This window comes from Hippopotamus amphibius, chromosome 4 (assembly GCF_030028045.1).
Source record: "Hippopotamus amphibius kiboko isolate mHipAmp2 chromosome 4, mHipAmp2.hap2, whole genome shotgun sequence".
In the NCBI taxonomy this organism is placed as follows: domain Eukaryota; kingdom Metazoa; phylum Chordata; class Mammalia; order Artiodactyla; family Hippopotamidae; genus Hippopotamus; species Hippopotamus amphibius.
In genome coordinates, this window is record NC_080189.1 from 26104536 (window position 1) to 26117042 (window position 12507).

General features: G+C 33.7%; 1 protein-coding gene across 1 annotated transcript in view; it reads left to right on the forward strand.

Moving 5' to 3' along the window:
* The window catches only part of GRM8 (glutamate metabotropic receptor 8), a 757013-nt gene that overhangs the window by 716653 nt on the left and 27853 nt on the right, over positions 1-12507 (forward strand). The window lies entirely within an intron of this gene.

Consider the following 12507-nt stretch of genomic DNA (forward strand, 5'->3'; position numbering starts at 1 on the left):
CTACTGGTTTACAATGAATGTGCAAGTCTTTTAGGGTAATACTTACATCAAAAGATTGCATTTGAATACTACTTTGTTTACCAAATGAACACCTTGTCATGAAATTTCTCATTTAAATATCACAGTAAGGCGGTGGGGGGGGGGGAATTTCACTGTTATAAGTATGCTGTAGATACTGAGACTCAAGGTTTGTGGCTACTCTAAGTCCATATAGTTTTCCAAGTCCATACTGTGTGGACACTTACAGATTTTCTTTCTACTAGTCCAGCTTTCTTTCCACTATACATAGCTATATTATCATAATATTTGTATACAATGTTTTACATTACTTCATAAATTGATGTTCCATTTTAAATATATCTTTGTTGTTATTGATTACCTAAAATAGAAGATATTAGACAAAATTATTTTAATTTTCTATATAACAATATTTACATATACAGAGGCACATGTGTATCTGTGTATCTGTGCCATACTCTAAAAAGTACTCACCTTGGAGATTTTACAGCCTACTTTGAGCAATAATTCTAATTCCCAAAGAAAAATTATAAATAGCATATGTATTAGTCAGGTTTATCCAAAGAAATAGAACCAATAGGAGATGATAGATGATAGATGATAGATAGATAGATAGATAGATAGATAGATGATAGATAGATAGATAGATGATAGATAGATGATAGATGATAGATGATAGATGATTGATATAGATAGATAGATAGATAGATAGATAAATGATAGATAGATGATAGATGGTAGATAGATAGATAGATAGATAGATAGATAGATAGATAGATAGATAGATATAGATAGAAGGGGTTTATTATAGGAATTGGCTAACCTAATTATGGAGGACGAGAAGTCCCATGATCTGCCATTTACAGGCTGGGGAACCAGGAAAGCCAGTGGTGTAATTCAATCTGAAGGCCCAGTCCTAGTCCAAAGGCTTGAGGATGGGATGGTATAAATCCTAGTCTGAATCTGAAGGCCTGAGAACTAGGTGTGCTGATATCCAAGAGCAGGAGAAGATGGAGGTACCAGCTCAAACAAGGAACAAATTCATCCTTCCCCTGCCTTTTTGTTCTATCCAGCTCAACAGATCGGATGATGCTAACCAGCGTTGGTGAGGGCCATCTTCTTTACTCATGAGGTCTATTGATGCGAATACTAATCTCCTCTGGATATACCCCCACAGACATACTCAGAAATAATGTTTTAACAGCGATCTGGGCATCCTTTAGCACAGTAAAGCTGACATAAAATTAACCATCACAGCATACAATCATGTGCCTAATTTGATACTATAGAAACATGTGAAATGGAAGTGAATCAGGCTAGATCTTGGAAGAAGGAAAGGTTTATATATGATGAAGACTGGACAATACATGAAATTAGCAGGTGAGGAAAAGAGTTCTTTTTCAAAATGATAAAATTGGTTTAATTCAGTAGTAGAGTGGAACCAGATTATGTATGGATGTTAGTTAGCCATAGGAATTTGGACTTGAGGCTTTAGCACTGCATTTTTCCAAACGTGGCCTGAAGACATATGGGGATTCCCCCAAAACATTTTAGGTGTCTGTGACATAAAAACTATTTTCATCATAATACTAAGATACCATTTTCTAAAATTTCGTATTGATATCTGTACAATCGATACAAAACTGCTTGTTACAACAACTAGTATCTTGACATGAACCAAGACACCAGCACTAAAACTGTGTTACTGGTCTTTGCATTCTTTGCCACCAAGTGCTTACATTTAGGAAACAAAAAGCAAAAGTAGTTTCAGTTGAGAGCTATTGATGAAACAGTCACCATTACTAATTTTATTAAATCTCGGTTTACCAGGTTTCTATATGATGAAGGAAGAGAACTTCTAATACTTACTACAGTATGATTGTTGCCTCAAGGGAAAACTCTCATGAGATTGAGTTGCAAGTGGAACTTAGCTGCTTTTCTTACAGAGAGCCATTTTTCCAGGGACTGACAGAAAAATTATGGTTATTCAAACTTAAGTATATGGCACAGATTTCCTTGAAATGAATGGAATGAGCTTGTCACTTCAAGGAAAACAACTGACAGTATATGTTGTCAATGATAAAGTTTTAGCTTTCAAGCAAAAGAACAGAATTTTGGAAAACTTATACTATCAATGTAAACGTGATAGATTTTCAGTTCTTAAAGACTTGCGTGATGAGACCAATGGTGATATTAAGAAATGTAAATTTTAATATTGCATCCTGAAATGTATCAACATGAAAAGCTTGTATAGCTTAGTGAACCAATATTTACCCGATGATAAATACGTGATGTTACAAGATCATGCCTGGATGAAAGATTCATTCAAAATGCAAAATAAACCAATGGATTTTAATGTAGTAGTATATGGAAGTTCACTGATATTTCTTTGGTTTCCACAACATCACTAACCTTTAAGAAACTACTACAGTAAAGTATTACAATAGCATCAGAGAAAAATATCTATAATTATCTGATAAGGTTATTAGAATACTCCTCATTTTCCAGCTATATTATGTGCCTGAGGCTGAGTTTTCTTTATACACTTTAACCAATACAACATATGACCATAAGTTGACTATAGAAGAAAATAGAAGAATCCAGTTGTCTTGTATTGAGCCAAGAATTAAAAAAACAAAACAAAATAAAACAAAACAAAAACCCTGCCACTGCTTAATAGCATTTTAAATAAATAAAAATTTATTATATTTTAAATGTAAAATGAATATAAATATGTTTTTAAAATGTGTTGCTTTTAAAACATATACTAGGCTAAGTCTTGTTAAATTTCTGTTTCAAATGAATTCATAAATAGATATTTTTTAAATTTCTATTTTAATTTCAAATGTTATAAACATTGATAGATATAACCCACATAAACAGAAGCGCTTAGGTAGCCTCAGTAATCTGTAAAAATTTTAGGAGTTCTTAAGACCAGAAAGGGTGAGATCTGCTACTTTGGCAGAAGGGTAATCACAGAAGATTTCTGAGTCTTCAATTTTGTCTCCCTTACTCCCAGCCTTTACGCTCCAATAGAAAGCTCTGTTACTAATTCCTTTTTAAATCCCCCTAGAGACCAAGCTCTTTAACATTCTTCAACATTTCATATGAAGACCTCTAAGAAAATTTTTTAGCTTTCTTTCCCTAGACAGCACTTGTCATTTTACATATTACCATTATGTATGTGGATCAAACACAGCCTGTCATGCTCTATTACATGCTCACGCCTTTTCTCTTGCTGTTTCCCTTGCCTGGAAACCCTTCCTTTTTTTTCTTTTTCCTGCCTATATCTGACTTTTCTATCAAGACCTAGATTGGCACATCTCCCTCAGGAAACGGTAACTGAACTCCCACTCTTGATCTTGTGCTGATTCCTCATGCCCCTATATCTCAACATTAGCACTTAGCATATTATTGTGATATTTCTTGTTTCTGTGTCTGTTTTATCTCATGACTAGTTAGCTTCTTGAGGACAGAGACCTTGAACCTAATTAATGCATGGTTGCCACTTAAAAATGCTTGTATGTTTAAATTTGCTTAATGAATCACAGTATTGTAAATTCTTATTTAATAACTGATATAATAAAAATACTAATTAGAAGCATTAATCTGGTAACTGCTTTCAAAATGATTTCAAGTCAGAAAGGTCAACAATAGGACTTAAAAATAATTCTGATAAACAAATAAAACAAGTACATAAATCGAACTCATTTTTTTCTCCCTGTTGACATATAGATCAAATGACACTAATGAGTTTTGAGAAAAAAATTTAGCAGTATGTCCATGCAGTAGGTCCTGAGTAGCTGGAAAATGTACTCAGCTTTCCAAAAAGGGAGGTGATTAGTTAATATTTTTAATCACATTTGTTTTATGAAGGCCAACTCTAACTTTTTAAGGTCATTGTTGCAGATACAATTTCATAAAAATCTGTGCAAGAGTTTTCAAAGAAATGAAAATCAGATTGGTTTGGAATAGGTTATCATAACATTTTAAAATGCTAATATTGAAGTAATGAATAAATTATATTTAATCTCTTGTTTGGATTGAATATGGTCTTTAAATAGTTACATTTAAATGAGGGCACTTCTTAACAAGTGTGCTCATTGCCTTGCAATGATCAACTTTAAATGTATCTGGACATAAGACACCCATCTGAGTACAGGAATGATAAGTAATGTATTACTAATCTTTCTACACATGAATTCTATTGATGTGCATGTTCCGAGCTCCAGGCATAGAACATGCCTTTTATTGCTTTTCCAGGTGTCCTTCCATCTCAGCTACTTCCTTAGTCCTAATGTAGGTCTATTAGCATACTGCCTGGGTTGAGTTTGCACAGCTTTCTTGCCAAGGGCTGCCCTGCAGTTGCTCCATCATCGGGGTAACCAGCTGTTACTTATTTAAAGCCTCCATCATTTTGTAGGACAGAATAACTTAATTATGCCCTGCTTTGGAGATGTTAAATGAAATTATCTTCAAAACAAGTGCACTTCACTTAATATTTTTTCTCCATCAAGTACTTGAACTGTGACATTTACGTCATAAGCACTAAGTAACTAAATGCTTTATAAATTGAGGCCTTCTGATAAGGTAATTATCATTGAGGCAGAACACTCCTCTAAAGTACCTGAGATAGAAATTGTGATGGCTGATGCTCAAGTATGGATGAAAGGGTTTTGGAAAAATGAAAATTTGATAAACAGATAATGAGCTGTCATTATCGATGCTCTGGACCAAATTTTGTTTTTCAGCTTTTGGATACGGTTGCACTAGTGGTTATTGTAATCCTTTCAGTAGATCACAAAATGTCTTTACTGAATCATGACCAGCACTGAGAGAAAGAAAGAAGGAAAGAGAGAGACAGAGAGACAAAGACAGAGAGACAAAGAGAGAGACTGAGAGAGAGAAACAGAGGGAGGGAGGGAGGCAGGGAGGAAGGAAGGAAGGGAGGGAGGGGAAAGAGAGGGCAGGAATAGAATGTAAAAGAGTGTGTAGTAGGTGCTAAGGGTAAGTTTTGTTTTGTGAAATTTTAATTGCAGCTATATGTATATATTATACATCCTGAATCAAATATAAACATTTTTCTTACTGTGAGTCTCTGTCAGAAAATTTGAAAAGCAAAGTCTTGAGATTAATTACCATATAAAACTTTTATAGAAGTTGCCAAAATCCTCTATTCTGAGATTAAACTCCTAAACACATTTGCCAACTCACAAATATCAGCCCTTAGTCATTTTTTTCTCCCTTAACTTTTAAAAAATGTGTTTTATTGTGATAAAATACACATAATGTAAAATTTATCATTTTAATCATTTTAAGAGTATAGTTCAGTGATATTAAGTATATTTATGTTGTTGTGTAACCATCACCACCATACATCTCCAGAAATCTTTTCACCTTGCAAAGCTAAAACTCTATACCCATTAAAAAATAACTCCATATTCCACCATCTCTCCTGCAGTTCCCAGCAATCATGACTGTACTTTCTGATGCTATGATTTTGACTACTCTAAGTATCTCATATAAGTGGAATCATAGTATTTATATTTTGTGACTAGCTGATTTCACTTAGCATAAGGTTCTAACTTTCATCAACGTTGTAGCTTGTATTAGAATTCCCTTTGTTTTTAAGGCTGGATAATATTCGATTATCTGAATGTACCACATTTTACTTATCCATTCATCTACTGATGGGCACACGACTGCTTCCATGTTTTAGCTAATGTGAATAAGGCTGCTATGTATATGGGTGTTCAAATGTCACTTTGAGTTTTGCTTTCAGTTTTGGGGGGTATATACCCAGAAGTGGAATTGGATTATATTGTAATTCTTTTTTAAATTTTTTAAGGAACTTCTGTACTGTTTTCTAAATCAGCTGTACCATTTAACATTTCCCAACAACAGTGTACAATCAATTTTTCTACATCCTTGCTAACACGTTTTATTTTCTGTTTTCTTGATATAGTAGCCATTCTAATGGGTAGGAGGTAGTATCTCATTCTGGTTTTGATTTGTGTTTCCCTAATAATTAGTGATGGTAATCACAAATCACTAGTTTGTTTTATTTTTTTAGATTCCACATATAAGTGATATCATGCAGTATTTGTTTTTCTCTGACATTTCACTAAGAATTCCACCCTCCAAGTCCATTCATGTTTTTGCACATGGCAAAATTTCATCCTTTTTATGGCTGAGTAGTATTCCATTGTATATACATACCACATCTTTATCCATTTGTCCATTGATGGACATGAGTTTCTTCTACATCTTGGCTATTGTAAACAATGCTTCAATGAACATTGCAGTGCATGTATCTTTTTGAATTAGCGTTTTCATCTCTTTTGGATATATATCCAGGAGGATAATTGCTGGATCATATGATAGTTCTATTTTTATTTTTTTGAGGAACCTTCATACTGTTTTCCACAGTGGCTGCACCAATTTACGTTCCCACCAACAGTGTAGGAGGGTTCCCTTTCAATCTGTGATACTTCCTTAGGCTTTCTTCAACTTTAATGACCTTGAGAATGTTGAATAGTACTTGCCAGTGACTTGCAGCACTTGTAGACATTATGAACAATATCCCTCACTTTTCTCTTGACTATATTGAATTCGTGCATCATTGGAAAGAATATAACACAGATAACATCCCCTTATCATTGCATCATAGCAGGGATAAGATGTCTTATGCATTATGTAGAAATATGTAGTAATATGTCTTATTACTGGTGAGTTAACCTTGATTATTTTATCAAGGAGTTTTCTTCCAGGTTTCCCCACTATAAAGTTTCCATTTTTTACCACTGTAATTAATAAATTTTTCTTTGGAAGAGATGCTTTTCTTAGTTATCTTAAACACACATTTGCATAGTCTCAAAGTATCTCCCCCAACCAAATATTTAGCATTCACAACTGAATGTTGCATGCAGCAATTACTACTGTGATGTTCTAAAGATGATTTTCTATTTCCTTCATTCTTTCTCCATTTATTAACTGAAATTATTATTTAAAGAAGAGCTGTCCTTTCTCCTCCACTTATTTATTTATTCAGATATGTATATGTGTCCTCCGAGTTCATGCTCTTACAGCTACATGCTAGCTCAACTATGATCATGGAGAAAAATGATAGTTTTCAATGGGTATTTTAGTGATTGATACCATGACTGAGGATACTTAAAACAAACGTAGTTCCTCCCCCATGCCTGCACAATTTGTTTTTGGTGCGTCATCATTTCTGATACCTCACGGGTCCAAAAGGGATCGGATGGGAGGGAGGAGAGGTGAGAGGGCAGGAGAGGTCTTACCTGACTGGTACTGTCATGAGGTGCTGTTCTTACTCTCTGAGCTGACTCACTTCTCATTGGGCATTTATGTGGGATCTTCAGAGTTCCCCATCACTGGAAACACCTCATCCTAACTTCATGTCATGAGAGATGCCTCTTCAGGCAACTACTATAACTACTTGGTAGATGCTTACCTGTGGGCAGATGTCCTCTGTGGAGACATTCTCTTGGAGTCCCATTTTGCCACTTGGTTTCCTTTAGGATAAAATACCTTGAGATTCCAGAGCAACTTGCCTTCTCTCTCCTATCTTTCTTCCCTCTCTTTTTGCCCACACCTGGCTCACAAAAACATATGTATTCTTCACTTTTTCTAGTGGGAATTAGCAACTTATTCTAAGTGTTTTCTCTGATGTCAAAGGCCAATTCAGTCAGCCTTTTGCCCTTTAGGTGTCAGTTAGGCATGACTCTTCTAGGTCTCCCAAAATGTGACACAAACATAACAATTTTTCTGTGTTGTCTCTTACATTAGTCTTACAGGAGGTGTAAAAACCCTCCCCTAGTAGGCCAGGAGGGAAAAAGCTATAGAAGTAGAAGAACATATTCCAAGAAAATTGCCTATCCAACCTCTGGTCTATCTCTAGGCCTCTTCAAACTTGAGGATGAAAATGGGTGGTCAGCTAAGTATTTAAAAATATATACAATTTTTGAACATCTCCTTTACAAATCCTGTTTAGTTGGAGGTCTACACTTCACTTTGGAATGTGGAAAATAGAATATTCTGAATTGTCCTAGGACAGCAGCTGAAACTAATTGGGCTGATTCAATGTGTCAAATGTTGCTGAGCGATAAATCAGGATAAAAGTGAGAAATGGTCATTTGAATTTGGCAATGTGGAGGTGAACTTGACCAAAACAATTTTCACTGGAGTGGGTTTAGCAGAAACTGAGAGGAAGACAAGAGGATTCAGCAAATGGAGACAACAATTTCACTGACTTTTGCTGCAAAATGATGCAAACAAGCATTTTTTAATGTTTGGAAATGAGGGAATCACAGAAGGAGTGTCATAAAATGGGATATGATAGCCTATTTCTATTATGATGAGAATAATCCAGTAGAAATGGGAAGACTGACAATGTAGACAAGAGAGGGGAAATCATTAGAAGTGCTGAAAGAGAAGAAACAGGTGGAATCCTGTGCACAAGTGGTGAGCTGGCCTTAGAGAGTAACCAGAGAAAAGACAGAAATAATTATTGCAGAAGTCATTACGTTACTGAAAGTGGTACAGAAGTGCGTGAAAGTTCTCTAATTGTCTTTTCTGTGTTCTCAGTGAAATAAGAACTAGTTACCAGGGACTTCCCTGGTGACCCAGTGGTTAAGACACCAAGCTTCCACTGCAGGGATGCGATCCCTGGTCCAGGAACTAAGATTCCCACATGCCATGTGGCAAGGCCAAAAACAAACAAACAAACAAAAAAAATCCAGACAAAAGCTAGTTATCAAATGAAAGTGAGGAGAAGAATGGGTATTGCAGTTTTGAGGAAAGAGATGCGAATTAGTCATGTTCTTGAAGAATGGGATACTGAACTGAAGAGGACCATCCAATAGAATTGAAGGCTAACTGAGGCTCAGTTGAGGCTTATTATTAACAATTTAAAATGAGACTAATTTATAACAAGCTCACTCTTAGCTTTCCAGTCAGTACAGACATAGAAGCAGCAGTGAGTTCTATTTAAATGGAGTTAGAATTATATTTTCTGGACACAAGCAATGACAGGAGAGGAACAGGGAAGTAGAGGGTATTTTCAAAGCAATGCTCTTAATGACAGACAATGAAATCTAAGACAGATAAGGAAGGAATAGAGAGGACTTAAGCACTGGTGTTTTGGAGGAAATTGTAAGGTTGAAGAATTGTTGACAGTGGCACTGAAAGAAATAGGCTTGAAAGAGTAGGTTTATCAGACAGAGCTTAGGATGCTTGAAGTTGAGACTTTGGCAGGTGTGCAGTTATTGTTAAAACAAATGGGATGCAGGGCATGATTATTACAAGTGAAGAATACAAGAAATTGAGAGGCCATGAAATTGGACAGATCATCAGTGTAGATGGTGATAGCAGCAAGAATTGTGTAATAGAGAGAGAAATAATTAGTCTGATAAGTCACCAATATTATATAAATAATACATTGTGCTTTCTCTTGTGATTCGGCATTTTAATTTTATTTGCATCCGTTGTCTCTCTTTGATTGTAGGCAAGTGACAGGGGCAGATATTGAAATTTTATGGTCAACCCCACATAGCTAAAATGTCCCACAATACTTTATGGTCTTTACGGTTTATGAAGCAATTTCACATGCATTATCTCATTTTGTTTTCATAGTTATCTAGTGAGGCAATTAGAGATGGCATTGTTATAACAATTTTATAGGTGAGGAAATGGAAGTTTGATGATATTAAATCATTTGCCAAAGTTGGTATGGCTGGGAAATGACAATGTTTTTTCATGGGAACATATTCCACATGGATATGTTTGAGAATGGTGAATGTAAGACATTTATTAAGTATGAAAACTATTCTTTGATGTTTTCATAAAAGTCTTATCTTTGTGTACCATTTTATGCAATGGGAATTTATGATAAGGAAAGTGCATTATCTTTAAGTTCTAAAACACATTTTAGTTTAGTTATAGAATATACTTTCATATTGTTTCTCTCCTGTCCTTAAACACTGTTTTTATTTTTAAAGAACAGTTAGTAATTCCTAAGATGCCTTAGTTTTTGTAAGGCAGTATGTTATTAAGAATGTACATGTTTTTTAAAAGGTGCTAGACTAACTATTCTTATGAATATAGATATATGATAGTAAATAAAATACAGGGGGCAACTATTCAACAGAACATCAACACTTTCAAAATGTAAAGATAATAAATATACCAGAATATTCAATTAATGGGTCAAATCATAAAAGCCTTACAATCCTATCAATGGAGTATGAAAAAATCCGTGAAACTTTCAATATCTGTCCTTTTTTAAAAGAAAAAAAAGTCTCTGAGAAAACTAATAATAGAGAAATGCTCCCACTTTATAATGAAGCATACGTAACTAAAACCAGGAATTAGAATTATTCATAATGATGAGATTCTAGAGGCTTTCTTTACAAAAATCAGCAACAAAATAAGGAATATGCATCAATTTTATTCAGAATTTTTCCAGAAATTTAGGGTAATGCAATTAGACATTAAACAAGATTAAGAGTTCTAGTTCTTGACAAGCAAGAAGAAAAGTATCTTTTTTTCCCAACCTTCCCATCATATCACTAGAATATCAAAAGACATCAAATAAATCCATCTTATATTCATAAGAAATTTTAGGTCACAATACAATGACCAGATACAGTATGAATAGCAAAAAAATCAATATCTTTCTCGTATCCTGGTAATAACCAATTAGAAAATGTAATGAATAAAAAATACGCTATTTATACTGGGACCTTAAAATTCCAAGAATAATACTAAAAAGAAAGCATAGTACCTATTTTAAGAAAACTACAGGACTCCATTGAAAGACTTAAAACAAGATCTGAATAAATAAAGTAGGTATTGTGTAGACAGGAAGAAAAAATATAAAAATGCCAATTCTTAACGGAAATTCATTAAAATCAATATCCATTTATAACTTAAAAAGCATTATTATCAAACTAAAAATAGAAAACAACTACCTTAATCTGATAATGGGTAGTTCAGAAAAGGCAGCAAATGTATACTTATTGAGTTATTGAAAATTATATCTCTGAATTTGGGAAAACAACAAGAGTGCCCACTACCGCTGTTATTCACTGCAGTGCTGGTGCTCCTATCCAGTGCAAGATCAGAAGACAAATAAAAGGCAATAACGTTTAGAAAGAAAACAAAAAACAAACAAAAAAACCCGAAAAAGCAAAAAACCCACAAAACTTCTCATTATTTGCAGGTGACACAGGTATTCCTAAAGAAACTACAGATATGCTATTAGAATTAATAAGTAAATTTAACAAGGTCATTGTATACAAGCTCAAAATATTTTGTACTAAATAAATCTATTCCTAAGAATAACTTTAAAGAAATGTTATATCTGAAGTAAAAATACCTGAGAAAAGATATCCACAAATGTGTGGAGTAAGTGTAGGTATGTAGTAAACAGGAGGTTGTGAGGGGCTGAAAGTTCAAGCTTTGAAGTAAGGATAGAGAGTGAAGAGGTGTTTAATTTTAGATAATATGTCACCAAATGAGAAACAAAAATCTAAATATGTAACACCAGGATATTATTTTAATATATGCTGTCAATAGTATTGGAATTATGTGATTATTAAAATTAGATTAATAGACTTGGAAAATATCTAAGAGGTACTTTTAAATGTCTATGGCCAAACACTTAATATTCACACTGTTCTAATTATGGAAAACATGTACTCATTTAAAATAATACAAAATTATACAATTTATTATATAAAATGTAACAACTGAATGTTATTGCTAAACATGAGTTAATTCCAAAAAGGAAATTAGTCTCATGAAAAAGATTATAAGTTCCTAAAATAAAAAGGAAATATATAGTAACAAATTGTATATATTTTGGGACAGCAAAATTCACCAACAGTTGGGCATTCCTGAACTCCTAAGTTCATACTGCCTAGTCTTGCAGTAAATGTAAATAAACATGTAAAATAGCTCACATACATATTAATGGACTGAATGCTAATAATGTATAGTTCTTTTGAAGTAAGATACATTTTATAAAGAAATTTTTGTTGACCTTGTAGAAATATATTTGATAAATGCAAACTAGCATTCAAATGGATTGCAAAATTAACAGTAAATAAATATATATGTGTATAGTACATGTTTGCATAATTATTCAATTATTATATTCCTATATTTAAAATTATGGATTTAAAAGGTTTGTTTTATAATTCATTAAGATAATCCCTATACCAAAGACAGGAGTAATTCTCTATGACGGCAATTAGTTTCATTCTTTGTCATGTTCAAAGACTCACACAAATCCCTCATATTTCTCTAAATTTGGTTAATAAGGGATAATGAGTGAATATGGTTTGCTTAGTTGACTTTAAGCAACACTTCCCCCATGGCAAGAGGGAGCTACCAAAAGCTGATCTCATTCTATCCTTTCATTAGTTGTTGGTTTGTTTTTAATGTTACACACATATACATACA